Genomic DNA, 16760 nt, shown 5'->3' on the forward strand with positions numbered 1-16760 from the left:
CTAACTCAGTCTCTGGTATTTGTTAGAGTAGACCAAGCTGGCTAAACCAAAGGCAGTCTACACTGTTATTTAACCTCTAATCTGCTACCATACCATGTCTACTTAATATTTCACACTTCTGTCTTCTCATGGAAGTGTCCCTGCTTCCATTATGATACTTAAAGCATTGTACAAAATTTAACTATTTGCATATATGTTTATCCACATTAAACACTGTGCTCTCTCTCGTGGTGTGTTATCTGATTTATCTTGTTTTTTGGAACAGTGCATGGCATCTGAGGTACTCAACAAAGACTTATTGAATTAATGAATAAGTAAATGAATGGATGAGTTATCTTTCTAGAAATTCTGCAATGTGGCTGTTGTATTTTTATTCTGAGCTCCTCTTGTCTACATTGTCATCCTTGTGGTTTGCCTAGTGATGACCTAAAGAAATGTAAAAATGTCATCCATCTGTCTGCCATAGACAAGTCAGTTCTGTCACCTTCTTTATTTTATTCTCTAAAAAATTCTCCTACTTCTGCTTTGATTTATCCATTTAATCTGAGCTTTCTATGTCTCCAGGTACTATGAATCATGTGTTTTCTTACTTCTGGCTCTGCTTGGAAAATTGGTCAGCATCTTTGCTGATACCTTGTATTTGGGGCTTCGGACCATAGGTCATGATTGATTTACCACATGTGAGAATTTGCATTTTGCATTCATCCTTTGATGTTTCTTTGTAGCTGGGTTTGCTCTAATGCAGGTAGGATTAGCATCTTCAAACACTTATATCTGAATTTTCCTGAGGTCCTCTTGATTCTTTACTTGCAACTTTCTTCACTGAGGTACGCTTGCCTTTCATGCAGGAAGATAGGTTGGATGAAGGAAGTTGTTGAGTATTATGGGGACTCTCATTGTTGATTTTAGATATCTTTGTCACTGATATCCCCAAATAGGATAAACAGTAACTTAGTCATCCTGTGGAGGTTTGAGTTTTCCTGGCTTGTAACAGTGGACACAAAAATAAATCCTGTGAGCCATTTAGCTTTGGTGGAAATGTTTTACTGTATGCTGCAGTCTGAAAAAAGATTTTATTTCTAAGCTACATATCTGGAAACATTGTTTCCTAAAAGGATTTAGGAAAAGGAGCAAGGGGGCTTCAACTTTGCAAATTTCAGTCATTCAGTTATATATCACACTTATTAGGGTCATACTCTGTGCTAAAACTATCCTAGTTACTTGAGTTACAGCATGAGTAAGACACAGTGTCTGTCTGCAGGGGTATATTCAGTATAGTGGAGAATATAGAAGTATTAAAATAACTGTAATATATTGTGTCACTTCATGATGGAGGTATGCAGATGGAGATGACAACGTGCCCCCAGTCTCCACTTATTTCTTTATGCTGAACTGGCCTGGAGCATGTCAGAAGTCTGATCATTCTGGGCCCTTTGGACTTGGAAACAAAAGATTTTTGACTTGACCTAACATTAATCATTTTGAAAGGTAGCAAAGTAAAAGTTTAGGTTTCACACTCAGAATAATGAACAGAAGTGGAGAAGGAATTATAAAATAGAAGTGTCTCAGTGTTAATTTTATCACCCACCCACCTGCCCACCCTTCAGAGAAGTGAATATTTCAAAACTGGAAGACTAGAGCTGTACCCAAAGGTCGTAGTGGGAAACCTAGTGATTCTCATTTTAGCATTTAAGACTAACTGGCATATGTTCTTGGCAATCTCATTGCATAAATTAGGTTTTAAATAAATGAAGTAGGAAACATTCTCAGAAAATGAGGACGTTCAAATTTAGAATTTCAAAATTGAGCATCACTTTTGACCTCTAAACAAGTTGCCTTTCTGTTTATAGAGTATGCTTTAATGTGTGAGATACAAATTGAGAGATAAATGGTTGAGAGAAGTATCTCAGGTTGTACAATGGAGGTGAAGAAAGAAAGAGGAAGACATATTTGGAAGAGTCAGTGGGGAGTTAAACATATGGGGGAGTTATGATGTAATGAACTTTCCATATTTTATGGAATTCAAGCACAAAACAGTGTCAGTGTAATTTCCGTAGTTTGCAAGAGGAGACATGATAAAGTCAATAGGGTTGATGAAAGAAATACCTGAACCTGTAAGTGTGATTAAAAGATTGGCTCCCAGGCTTTTTGTTACCTCTTTCCAGAGATATAAGAGACCTACCTCATAGGTGCTCCATCAATAATATTATTAAAAGTTACTATTTATTGAGCTCTGACAATGAGCTAGGGGTTATCCTGAGCTCTAGCACATATTAAGTCATTATATCTTTCCAACAGCTCCAGGAGTGGGGCTTATTATTCTCCCTTTTAGATGAGGAAACAGAGAGAATAAAAAACTTCCCTGAAGTCACACAGCTGAAAAGTGGACAAGCCAGGATTTAGTCCAAGGAAGCCCAGCTCCAGAGCTCACCTTGAGATTCTTAACCATTATGTGAAGGATCAGTGATACTTAGATGAAAAGTGTTCTCATGGAGCTCAGGATGCCATGGAAATCACTAAGTTAGATCTTTTTTTTTAAACATCTTTATTGGAGTATAACTGCTTTACAATGGTGTGTTAGTTTCTGCTTTATAACAAAGTGAATCAGTTATACATATACATATATCCTCATATCTCTTCCCTCTTGCATCTCCCTCCCTCCCAATCCCACCCCTCTAGGTGGTCACAAAGCACCAAGCTGATCTCCTTGTGCTATGCGGCTGCTTCCCACTAGCTATCTGTTTTATATTTGGTAGTGTATATATGTCCATGCCACTCTCACTTTGTCCCAGCTTACCCTTCCCCCTCCCCATATCCTCAAGACCATTCTCTAGTAGGTCTGTGTCTTTATTCCCGTCTTGCCCCAGGTTCTTCATGACCATTTCTTTTGTTTGTTTTTTAGATTCCATATATATGTGTTAGCATACAGTATTTGTTTTTCTCTTTCTGACTTACTTCACTCTGTATGACAGACTCTAGGTCCATCCACCTCACTACAAATCTCTCAGTTTTGTTTCTTTTTATGGCTGAGTAATATTCCATTGCATATATGTGCCACATCTTCTTTATCCATTCATCTGTTGATGGACATCTAGGTTGCTTCCATGTCCTGGCTATTGTAAATAGAGCTGCAATGAACATTATGGTACATGACTCTTTTTGAATTATGGTTTTCTCAGGGTATATGCCCAGTAGTGGGATTGCTGGGTCATATGGTAGTTCTGTTTTTAGTTTTTTAAGGAACCTCCATACTGTTCTCCATAGTGACTGTATCAATTTACATTCCTACCAACAATGCAAGAGGGTTCCTTTTTCTCCACACCCTCTCCAGCATTTATTGTTTGTAGATTTTTTGATGATCGCCATCGCCATCCTGACCAGTGTGAGATGATATCTCATTGTAGTTTTGATTTGCATTTCTCTAATGATTAATGATTTTGAGCATTCTTTCATGTGTTTGTTGGCAATCTGTATATCTTCTTTGGAGAAATGTCTATTTAGGTCTTCTGCCCATTTTTGGTGTTTTTTTTTTTTTTTTTTTTTTTTTTGTGGTACGCAGGCCTCTCACTGTTGTGGCCTCTCCTGTTGCGGAGCACAGGCTCCGGACACGCAGGCTCAGCGGCCATGACTCACGGGCCCAGCCGCTCCGCGGCATGTGGGATCTTCCCGGACCGGGGCATGAACCTGTGTCCCCTGCATTGGCAGACGGACTCTCAACCACTGCGCCACCAGGGAAGCCCCCCATTTTTTGATTGGGTTGTGTTTTTGATATTGAGCTGCATGAGCTGAATAAGTTAGATCTTGGCTCACTTTTGGGAGACTGTGTCTACATGTGAAGCCCAGAAATCCACTAGCCAGAACAGGGTTTTTTTTTTCTCTCAGCTCCAAATTCATCCTTTAGTACTTGATCCGAAGGTTTAATGGATTAAACTTTTCTCCTTAATAATGAGTGTGATGTGAAGTTTTGTCAGGAGAGAGCAGTGAGGGGCATTCTGTGAGAAGGGGACGCTTCTTCCTGGTTCTGGTTGCTGTGTTTGCTTCTGTCTGCTCTGGCTGCATGATGGGTCTGTGGTGTGGGTGTGCTCAGGTGTCCGGTGGGGAGGTGTCCGGTGGGGCTCTGCCCCAGCCACACACCCAGAGCACAGGACCTCAGAAACCTCATAGCCCAAGCCCAGCCCAGGCCAGGTGCCCACTTTCTCACACTTCTCCTGACATGAACACCATGGTTCCAGGTCTTGTGCCTGGGGTAATGCCCGATTCCCTGTCTGTTAGCTCACCAGTCTTGGCTCATTTGTGACCTGGAGGATTGTTCCTACTTGCTCAGCAGTTATGGACAACTTTGGCTTGTGCAAACCAACCACCCAATAGTCTGGGTGGCATCTCCCTTCCAATTTTATCTTTCCTTGCACACTCTCATCAGCCCTAGAGTACCCTTCAGAGTTCTTTTTACATTTTTACAGTTATTCTCTAATCATAGCTTAATATTCTTTATATCAAGCTTCCCCTGTTTAAAATTACAGCATGGTTTCTCTTTCCTGATCAGACCTGAACTGATGTAAAAGCCCAGTAGCCTGAGTACTGTGGAGTACCATGACACACAGGAAATGCATGTGAAAGAGCATATTTCTCAGTCAGTGGAAGAAATGATGAAAGAAGATCTATCAGATTGTGTGTGTATGAATGTGTATGTGTGTACACCTGTCTGTCTATCTAAGTTTTGAAGTTGAGAGTAGAATTTATACTTAGATATTCTGATGATGAATCTTTGTCCTGGGAAGAGGAGAATGAGGAACCAATTTCCCATGTGTTAGACAATATTTCCTATCTAAATGTCAGATTGAGCAACTCAAGGACACAAAGTGAATCTGAATCCCTCCTTTGAAAGATTCAAGTCCATAAATCAATGACTAGATTACACTTTGTGATGTCTTTTGAAATTTACAAGAAAGATAATGTGTGTAACGTTCTTCAAAAATTGACTAATTCAAGTACAATTCAGAACAATTTACTAATGTGAAGTGATTTATAAAGAAACTTCGTTTTGCTTAAGAATTTCCAAATGGAATACATGAGAGGGAATAGCTGAATAGAAATGGCTCTTAGAAGTTGTGTAACAGATGGTATATCATGAAAAATGCTATGACCAGGGCATTCAGAGTTGACATGCACGATCTTTCAGTGTGACAACGTCCAGTCTGTGTGAAGTGTGATTGGTTCTGTGTGCTGCATCCTCTTCCTGGGATCTGAAATGTGTCCCTTTGCACAAGCAAGACAGGTGATGTCATAGGCAGAACAAACAGCACAGCTTTTATATAATGAAAATGGTCATGAGGCAGATGGTGTGTCCAAATACAATAATCATCATCTCAGCATTTTTGTTTTATCTTCCCCTATATATATATTCCACCTTCCCTACTGGACTATAATGAGTAAAATTCCAGGTATTACATTAGGTTGAACTGTGAACTTGCTGATATTTTATAATTTTATAATTTCTGACCAATAAAGAGATCCATTTTATACGATTCAGCTTAATACCACTTTACCTAGGAATATTTCAGTACATCTTTCAAAAGACAAGAGTTATTTTAAAATATGGTTGAGGGCTTCCCTGATAGTGCAGTGGTTGAGAGTCTGCCTGCCAATGCAGGGGACACAGGTTCATGCCCCGGTCCGGGAAGATCCCACATGCCGCGGAGCGGCTGGGCCCGTGAGCCATGGACGCTGAGCCTGCGCGTTCGGAGCCTGTGCTCCGCAACGGGAGAGGCCACAACAGTGAGAGGCCCGCGTACCGCAAAAAACAAAAAATATGGTTGAAATACCATTATCACACCAAAACATACGTTTCTTTAATAAAATCAAATATCTAATTGGTGTTCAAATTACCTTGAATTTCTGTCTTTTAATAATTGTTTTGTCTGTAATTTTCTTTCCTTGTCAGGTCCTAGTCAAGTTTTGACAGCAGGGTCAGGTTGGCCTCGTGAAGTTAGTTTTGAAGTGTTCTCTCAACTTTATTTTATGAAAGAGTTTGCATAAGCTTGGTATCATTTGTAATTTAAATGGTTGATAGATTTTCCTAGTAAAGCCATCTGGGCCTGGAGTTTTCTTTTTGGGAATATTTTAAACCACAAATTTGGTTTCTTTCAAAAGATGTAGGGCTATGCATATTTTCTATTTCCACCTGTGGCCAATTTGATAAACTGTTTTTTTTTTGAGGATTTTTTCCATTTCAGATTGTTGATTTCATTGGCATAAGGCTACTCATAATATTCAGTTTTTTCATTTTTAGATAAATTTGCAAGATCAGTAGTGGTTATTGCTATTGATTGTAATTTAATTCTGTTGTCAGAGAATAAACTGAGGTATTTCAATTTTTTAAAAGTAATGAGACTTGTTTTATAGGCTGGCACATGATCTTTTTTTGGTGTACTATCTACATCCACTTTAACAGAATGTGTTTAAATTCGTCCGATTCAGTATTGCATAAATGTTAATAAAATCAAGATAACTTCTATTGCTATTCAAATATTCTTTTTGTTATTGAATTGTTTTTGTCTACTGGTCTATCACTTACTACAAAAGGGGTGTTAAAATCTCCAGCTATGTTTATTTCTCTCTTTAGGATTTTTGCTTTTAATTTTTCCTTTATGTATTTTAAAGATCTGTCAGATATATATTTGTTTTTATTCAGTATTCTGATGTTGTCTTGACAGAATTACCCTTCTCTGCTTATGAAATGCCTCCCTTTACTTCAGGTGATACTTTTTGTCTTAAAAGGCTGACATTACTTTCTTAAGTTTGATAGTTGAAACTTTGTATTTTCCATCCTTTTACTTCCAGCTGTATATAACTTTATATTACTATATTTGATATAGTGGATCCAGAAATTTTATCCCATTTGACTGGATAAGATATTCTCTTAATTGAGGAACTATACTTATTTATATGATTGGATTTAAATCTAGCAACTTGATTTTTTTTCTGCTTGTCCCCTCTCCTTTTTTTCTCCATTCTGCCTGCATGTAGGTTAATCAGAAAGTGTTTTCTAGTACTTTATTATATCTTCTCTAATGGACTTTTTGCTTTCATTTTGTATTAACTTTTAGCGGTTGCTCGAGGAATTGTAACATGCATCCTGAACTTTTTAGTACTTCACCTATAATGTAAGAACTTTACAAAAACATAAATCAATGTACCTCTCCCTTCTCTGGTGCTAAGTTAGTCATATACTTTTACATCTACATGTATTTTGAACCCCAATATAAAGTACAAATACCATTTTTCTTTAAACAAAGGTGTGGGGAGGGGCAAATTGGGAGATTGGGATTGACATATACACACTGTTATATATATAAAATAGATAACTAATAAGACCTACTGTATAGCACAGAGAAGTCTATTCAGTGCTCTGTAATGACCTATATGGGAATAGAATCTAAAAAGGAGTGGATATATGTATATGTATAACTGATTCACTTTGCTGCAAGCAGAAACTAACACAACATTGTAAATCAACTATACTCCAATAAAAAATGAATTAAAAAAAATTAACCATTTGTAAAAGAATTTAACAAAAAAAAAATCAGTATACCCCAATTTTTACTATTTCCGGTGCACTGCTCTTCATTTCTTCTTCTAGATCTGATTTCCCATCTGGTAAAATCTCCCTTCAACCTGAACAACTTTCCTTTGCATTTCTTGTAGTGAGGTTTTTCTGGCTGCAAATTCTCTCATATTTCATTTAACTGAAAAGAGGTTTACTTTAAAATGATTTTTGAAGAATATTTTCACTGGGTATAGAATTGTAGGAGGTTTTATTCATTCAGTATTTTAAAGATTTTGTTCCATCAGTTTTTCTTTCCTGTTGTTTCTGATAAGAAATCATCCATCCTTGTTTGTTTCGCTGCTCTTATGATTTTTTGTTATTTTTGTTTTTAGGAGTTTGAGTATAATATGCTTTTGTGTGGTTTTCTTCATATTTACCTGATTGTGGTTTGCTGAGCATCTTGGATCTATTGGTTGATGTCTTTAATCAAATGCAGAGACATTTTAGCCAGTATTTTTTAAGTTCTTTTTTCTGCCGCATTTTCTCTTTTCTTTCCTTTTGGGGGTCCAATTACATGTATGTTGGAGGTCTTGATACTGTCCCACAGGTAACTGGGGATTTGTTTATTGGTTTAGTCTTTTCTTGTATTAATGCTTCTGGTTGGAGGATTTCCATTGACTTATCAATAAATTCACTGTTTCTTTACCTGCTGTGTTCAATCTACTCAATTTCATCCACTAATTTTTCTTATGTTAGATGTTGTATTTTTTTTTATTATTCTAGGATTTCTCTTTGGTCCTTCTTTAGAGATTTTATTACTTTTCTAAAATTCACCATTTCTTTATCTAATATATCGATCTTTTCCTGAGAAATGTTTTGACATATTTCACACTCATGTCCTTGTTTGCTAATTCCAATCTGGATCATTTTAGGTGGTCTTCTAATGGCTTTTTTTTTTTTTTTCTTTTGAGTATAGGTTACATTTTCCTGCTGCTTGGCATATACAATAATATTTGGTTGCAGTAGATACTATGAAATGTGGACACTGGATTCTGTTAAATTCTATATACTATTAAGTTTTATTTTTTAGACAGTTAAATTACTAAATTACTGGTAGTTTATCTTGACATTATGAAAGCTTAGATGTAAGATTTGTTATTTCAATTTTGTCTTTAATCCTAAGGTATGGTCCTTAGTTCTGGACATGTTCTTACTTTTATGGCATTGTCCTTCTAAGATTTTAAGACTAACTCTGAGTTTGTCAATCCCTTCTAACATGGAAGGAGTTGAACTCTGAAGTTTTCCCACCCAGCACTCAGCAGCTATTGAAAATCTCTGCTCAACTCTTTTAGCCTTCCAACTCTTCTAATTCTTCCAATTCAAAACTTGCTTTCTATTCTTGCTCTGTGTGTATTCAGATCAGAAGTCAATTAGGATTTGAATGGTATGTGTATTCAGATTTTGGAGATTTCCCTGTTTTTGTTTCCTTTGGGCGGAATTTCTCTCTTCAATTTCTCACCTCCATGGCAGCTCTGAACTTTTCCCTGACTCCTTGTCAGAAAAGCTCTCAATTTTTGCTTGAGCTCTATCTGTATAATGTGAACAGGAGAATGTTCTCAGGGAAAGAACTAGTTTAATGTGGATCTCACCTAGTTTGTTTCATTGCTTTCAAGGGTCGTATCCCCTCTAATTTATACCTGTTTTTGATTGGTCTGCAATGACTGCAACATGATTTTCTTTTATCTGATACAAGCTAGTCCATCATTATTGAAAGTGGTACTCCTTAACCATCTACTTTAGTCTTTCATTTGATCCGTGGTAACATCCTCCTGTCTAGTCTCCCAGCTTATAGTCTTTCAACCCACTCCTCCCCACATACTTTTGCATATGGGACATTTGGAGTAGGTTTTCTAAAAAAACGAAAGCAAAATCAATTCTGCTTCTTTCCTGCCCCTGTGTAAACTATTCTAAGGCTTCATTTTGCCTCCAGTTTAAAGTGTATACCACTTACTAGGGTACATGTACAAGAATAAGACTTAAAATATTTAGTAATTTATAAGTGCTCCAGACTGGGTGTACTGGGTAAATGTCACCTGTGCACATGATTTTTTTAATCCTTTGTACCAAGTTGACCTTTCCAGCCAAATTTCCTGATAATGTCTTCCACTTAAATCTCTCTATTTCTGGCTTCCTGAAAAACTCATTTTCTCCAAATATGGCAAGGTTTGGAACCATTCTTTGTTCTCATTATTATACATATCTATATTAGTTTCCAAGGGCTGCCATAACAAAACAAACTGGAAGTTATTGTCAGTTCTTGAGGCTAGAAATCCAAAATAAAGGTGTCAGCAAGGTCATGTTCTTTCTGAAAGCTCCAAGGGAGGAGACTTTCTTGCCTCTACCTAGGTTCTGGTGGTTTCCAGAGATCCTGGGTGTTTCTTGGTTTCTAGATGCATCATTCCAGTGTTTGCCTCCATCAACACATGACGTTCTCCCTGTGTGTCTCTGTTCAAATTTTCCTCTTTTCATAAGGGCATCATTGTTTTAAAATTAAGGACAACCATAATCCAGAACGACCTCATCTTAATTTCATCACATCTGCAAAGACCTTATTTCCAAATGAAGTCACATTTATAGCTTTTTCATAGATATGATTTTGGGGGGGGAATTATTCAATCCAGTAGATTATCTAAATTTTATTTGTCATTTCCCAGTCAAATGACTCTCCTCTTTGAGTACTTTATAATTCATTCATAAAATATTTCTCTCGCCATGGAGTAGTGCTGTGTCCCTGCCATACAGCATGCATTTGTTTTCTTGGCTACCTCTCCCAACAATTTTGAGTCTTTCGAGAAAGACTGCTTTATTATTTATCTTTACATCTCCAGAGGCTTCTTCAATGCCTACCTCAGAATAAATGCTTAATAAATGTTTGATAAATGAATGATCTCTAAGGGAACAAAGGGCTGTCTTCTTCCTCATTCCTTAAAGCCCTTAAGCACTATTAACTTTCATACTACCATCTCATCCCTGTTGACTACAATTTTGTTTTCACCAGGATGAAAAGAAATTGAAACTATATTCTTGGAGAATTAGAAACATAAACTGTGTTATCAGGATGGACTCTGAGTCTAAAAAAAAAAAAGATTGAAACGTAATGTAAATCTTAAAATGTTACTGAGAATGTTAGTAATGATGTTGACTTAATCCTGCTCACTAGGGGAGGACCATGACTAAACTCAATGTGTTGAAAAGTTCAGAGACATTAATCTTCTTATCTGTGCCCCAGAACTCCCCCTGCAAAGACAAATGAGCAAACATTGATGAATGCTGCTTCATTAGAAGAATTTAAAAATGCAATTTGTCTTCATGAAAAGGAAGTATTTTTACATTTTTCATTTTACAATGAATCAGTGAAAATAATTTTTCAACCATTACCTTTTGACTTAGAGTGGCCTTTATGAACAGCATATCAGTGCAGTAATAGACTTGCTTTAGAGGAAATCTTGACAAAATGGTACTTCCTGGTAAAGCAATATCTACAATCTACAGGGCTCTTTTATAATAATATTTTTAAGGTTTTAAATATCCCCTTTTGTTTGCCATCTAAGAGAGAAGAAACGTAAAAACTAAAAATAATAAAAAACAAACACACACAAAAACAACATACCTTTAAAAGGAAGTTTTTAGGTTTGACTTAAAGTAAGTATACAGCTGTCCTAATTTTTACTTCTTCTGTATCCACATAATAAGATGTTAAACCGTTTTATTCCTGGCAATTAGCATGAAAATATGCAAGATCCCCAGTGACCCAAGCATAAGTGTACCATGATTACTCTGCTCTTAGAGGTATCTAGAATTTAAACAAACAAAGCCTTAATATCAAAAAGTGTTTTCTGGTTAACTATCAAATAACTAGAAAATAAATTATTCACAAATCCCCATCAAATGATCAGTCTGATTAATGTTTTGTAGCTCCTTTATATGATAGTATCCTTGTAAGTAACTGTTTTTAGCATTTGAGTCTTACTGCTATTGTTAAATATATTTTAGTGTCCTTCAAAATCAGCCACAGGCTGGGGGATGGGGCACCAGGAACTTTCCCTTGTGTATTGGGATCTATCTGTAGTATATTTGTTAACAGCAATATTTTCATTTTTAGTCACCATAAAATTGCCTGAGGAACTTTTAGAAATTCTCCCCCAGCAAAGAGTTTCTTTTCAGTAGGAAATGGATTGAGGCCTGGAATTCTGCATCTTGAAGTACGACTTCAGGCGATTCTAATGCAGGTAGTTGAGGGACCACATTTTGAGAAATAGTGATTATCCTTTCTTCTACTTAAGTAGTCTTTCTGTAAGTAGATCACACATTCTTTGTTCTAGAAGAACACATGAGATTTTTGTTGTTGCATTAGTGATTTTCCCTTATATCCTTTGAATTTTACATATACTGAGAAATCTTTTGGATACAACCAGCTGGTTCCACATCTCATCTCCTTCACCTAGACTCATATGCACCATCAAATCCTTCATTTCCTTCGACCTTGAGATTCAATTCTGTACAGCTTCAAACTCCTTTTTCCCTGGGTCCTTGGCCTCTACAAAATTCATCTCCTCAACTCAAGTGCCCACCATCTGGAAAAAAAAAATCCTGCTTACATTTCTCCACCTCATCAGCTCTCCATATGGCTTTGAAACTCAATTAAAACACATCTCCTTCTTCTGTGCTAAGGATCTCTTGATTTTTCACCTCTCTTTGAGTCATAACTTATTTTTATCTCAACGTCTGCTAACCTTGAAGACCATCTTTTAAAAAGATAGTTTAACTCTTGGTTGGTAGCAAAAATTTTAAGATTGATTCCAAGGATTAAAATACTAATCATGCTGGAGAAAGACAAACTCTCTCTCCTTTGCAGATTAACTGCATTTATGCAGACCTGTTCATCTTCATCATTGACCAAGACCTCACCTTTAATTTTGGTCAGTATAACATCTTCTAGAGTCAATCAGGTGTGTAAACTGGCTTTGTGATGATGGCACATCATTTTTCTTCCTTTCCTTCTTTTCATGCATGACTCTCCTGGGAAAGGATCTCCAGTCAGTGTCTTAAGGGGTGTGAAATGTGGTGTGATCAGAAAGGAAACGGAAATAAATTGCAAATTTGTATGAAAAATGAATGTCATGAAATATTGCACCAAAAAGTGATTCAAGGCCTAGGAAGCAAAAAATGTAAGAAAAAGACATAGGGAGCAATGATGCATGAAATGTCGGAAACCACAGAGGAAATGCCTGACAAGATAGGTAGTAACAAGGTGAACAACATATCAAAGACTGGGAAGGAATAGCCCTTGAGAAAAGACAAGATGGATGAAGAGAAGGAGTTACTGTGTGTCTGGGAAGGTGGTTAATATACTCAGCTCAGTAACACCCTTAAGGGAAAAGATCCCAGAATTTATCTGAAAATACACTGCCATTATGGACTAATGCTACCATCAGAGAAGGGTTGGTGGAATTACTTTGAGAGTTTTTTTCTCTCTGAGTCGTAATTTTTTTCTTACCAAGATATTGATCAGGAACCCCTAAGGAATATGACTAAAGCTAACGATGTAATAATCATTTGGGGAGTGCATATTCTCTGGACCATAGCTGTTGAAATATTTTACTGTAGATTTCCATTCTTAAGGGTTCAGGAGGAAAGAAAATGTTACCAGCATAGACCCTGGTGGTATTCCCTCTGAATCAGGTGGGAAGAAGCTGGTAAATTCTGAAGTGACTCTGATTTATAGGGAGAGACCCTATTGCGACAGGCTGCCTAAAGTCTTTCATTTCAGTGAATGTTTGAGTTTTGCCTGCTCCAGTTGCTGCTGCTGCTTCCAAATTTCCCAGCGCAGTGAGGCTCCCGTCCCTCCACTCTGTCTTCCTGTGTTCTCCATAAGGGTTGCAGGTATGTGGTTGTAGGGAGAGCAGCTCAACCACTGGGGCGGATGCATGACTCCATCACACTGTGTAGCACTTGCCTCCCCACCACTTAGCCTGCCTGCCTGTGTGTGAAGATGGTCCTTCCTACATGGCAGCTCCTGATGGGAGTTAAATCATCTCACCTTCTTTACAAGGAGAGAATGAGGAGAGGTGGCGTGCATCTCAAGCAGGGTCAGAGCCTTAGCAGCTAGAATGATGGAGGATATTGAGGCCCCATTTAAGCTCCTGTAGTGTCAACTGGTTCCTATAGAACCCACATCTATTCCCCCGTTGGCTGACTGCCTCAGAACATCCATCGTAGATTTCTGATTTTGAAAGCTAGAATCCTTTGACCTGTGGCCCTGGTTAATTCTCTTTTTGTTTCATTTAAATCAAAACTGACAGGAAGAAGAAAAGGCTAAAAGAGTTATTTCCCTTTGCTACTTAATGGGATATGAAGCCTCAGCTTATGACTGAAAATAAAACTTTCCACTTGGGTAAACATAATTTTCTCTTTTTTCCCCAGAAATAATCCCATTCACTTATAAGGATATAGTAATTTAGTACAACATAATTCCCTTTCAACATCTTCTCTTGTAATTACTTGGCTATCTCCTTACTTCCCTTCTTTTGTGAATTTTGGACCATTCAGAGACCGGGCTGGCAGTATAAACTGTGTAGTAGGCTGAAGGGCTAGGCATGGAGCTCTCCAATGCCCACTGAAGCCACAGACTCTTAGTGCCACCCTGCTCAGACATCCCTGCAGGGTTGGTATTACATCCAAAGGTGGAGCAGCCCTTAGGCATCCCTTTTCAAGCCATAGGGCTTTGTTCTTCTTTGCGGGGAGGACAGGAGCACATCTCTGATGTTCAGAGACAGTGATGTGCATATCCAGGTGGAACTTTGGCTGGTCCAATGAGGAGCAAATGCATTCAATGCTGCTCTAAGGGAGCTTCCAGATAACTTTTTGGCAATATTTTATCTCTAGATCATTGTTTTTTTCTTTCCCCATGTGCACCAGCTCTTCCTCAAATAATAAGGCGAGGAGGCAGAGAATTTATCCTTTAAAATTATCTGCAAGTCCCTTATGAGGTTCAATTAGTCTTGGATTTTGTCATTCTTAACACTCATTAAGCCACAGTTTTTCTTTGGCGAACTTATTTTGCATATATTAATATGCATTAAAATGTAACAAACAGCTTGGGATAGGGTTGAAAACACCACATATTTATAGATATATCAAGATTTCATTTCTCTTTTGTGGAAGAAACTCCAAAGTTTCCTAGAGCTTGTTTAATATTGAAATTTAATGAGTCTACCTAGTGCTTTACTGAGAAAGTAATGGTAGCCTCTGCCAAGGAAGGGGCCTGGCCCCAGGGCGCTGGGGAGAGCAGCTAACCAGACTTTAATATAGAAAGATAGATAAAGAGGGTGATAATTCAATCGGAAGGCAATGTACCTATCATGCACCAGGAGAAAGCACAGCTGGAGGATTTGAAAGCGATTTGGAAGCAAAACCTCTCATTGAATTACAGATAAAAAATTAAGTTAGGGGTTGGCAGTGAAGTGAAACCTGGTTGTGAGGTTGTAGAAAAGGGACTGCCAGCTCTTCTGTTGTAAACTAGAATTCCTCAGAGTCCAGCCCACCTCAAAAGTTTGCTTTGGGTTAAATCCAAGCCAACATTCTTCTAAGCCACAAAAAAAGACATAATAAGAAAAATTGTTCCCTATTTACTTGGTTGTCACATCTCTGGGGATTGGTCCTGAAGCTGTCACTGAAATCAAGGGTTGTTCATAAGCCATTGTCAGATGATAGTTTAACCTGGCAGGTATGTGATATCACAGAGCAACCGCTGAAGGGCGAATTACTTTCAAAATAGGCATTATAGTTTACATTGAGTTCTTACTATTATAGTTTCAGAAAGTTAGGGGAAAATAAATGTTTATAGGATACTTTAGAGGAGGCCAATCTGGGATTTTGGCAGAAATCCTTTGAGTTACCTACATGGTACCAACTGATTTCTTGGTCTTACACTGTAGGTAAAATGAGCACTTATCTTGTGCTCATGTTACAGGAAGATAAAGAATTGAGATGGACCCAGGTCTTTATTCGAGGAGCTCAGAGTTTAGGAGTGGGGAAAGAGCCCAATATGAGTATAACCCCCAATTCAGTCAGACCAGGAACAGTGTCGGAAGACAGGCAGCAGCAAAGTGCTATGAGAGTTTGGGAGAGTGAGATGTCGATTTTTTATTGCTGAGAAAGGTCAGACTCTTCAATAGCATTGTTTGCACTCTCTCCTCTTTGTAGGTATTAAACTATAGCTTTTCTGAAAGTTGTTTTTGAAGGCGTTTAAAGAAAAGTTTACTGAACTATATTTACCCATTTTTCTAGCATCTTCAAAGGCACTTCCTCCTCCTCTTTCTGCCACTAGAACACCCTGCTCACCTTCCTTTGCTGATCATTGAAGGGTTGTGCGTAAGGCAATGTGTAGCGCTCATACTTCCTGAGATGGAGAAAGGTGGCCGTTGGCTCTTGGATTCCCAGTTCTTAGTTAGACAGTAACTGGTAATGCAGAAGCTGGCTCAGTCTTTGCTCTCCAAAGACTTTGGTTCTCTGTAGGAGAGCTTTGGGAATACTGGAAAGAGATTCATCTCCTGGTCTATGTTTGATCAGCAACGTGGTGGCCCTGGAGATTAATTCACAGCTTGGTGTTCTACCCACAAAAGTAAAACCAGACCCCTTAAGGTTCTCTGAACCCACAGGGCACTGTTTCTGTATGCACATTCCCATTTTTATGTACTTTCTTGAGTTATACTCTTTGTGCGCACATTCTGTCTTTTGGTAGCTCCTTAAGGATAGGGTACATTGCTAAATTATTACTGTATCTCTTATAATTCCCGAAACAAAGAAGGGGCTTAGTTGTGTTCTGGAATGGATGGGTAAGTGATGAGTGAATACAGAGTTTTATTCATGGGTATTTTTAGACCTTTACTTAGACTTTGAACCTTATTTAAAAATTGTCCTAAAAGGACCATTGTGACAACTAGGGTCACATTATTTCAACTCTGAGACTCAGTTTTATCATATGCAAAATGGAAGATTGATACTTAACACATGGAGATGTTTTCCTAGTTCCCAGTATTGACATTTTTGGACTTTGCAAGTTGCCATGAACAAAACAGCTTAAACAAATGTTAGAATATAGATTGCTTTTCCACACACTGGAAAGCGGTGGTGTAAAGTGGTATTCTTCCAC

This window comes from Orcinus orca, chromosome 13 (assembly GCF_937001465.1).
Source record: "Orcinus orca chromosome 13, mOrcOrc1.1, whole genome shotgun sequence".
Taxonomy (NCBI): Eukaryota; Metazoa; Chordata; class Mammalia; order Artiodactyla; family Delphinidae; genus Orcinus; species Orcinus orca.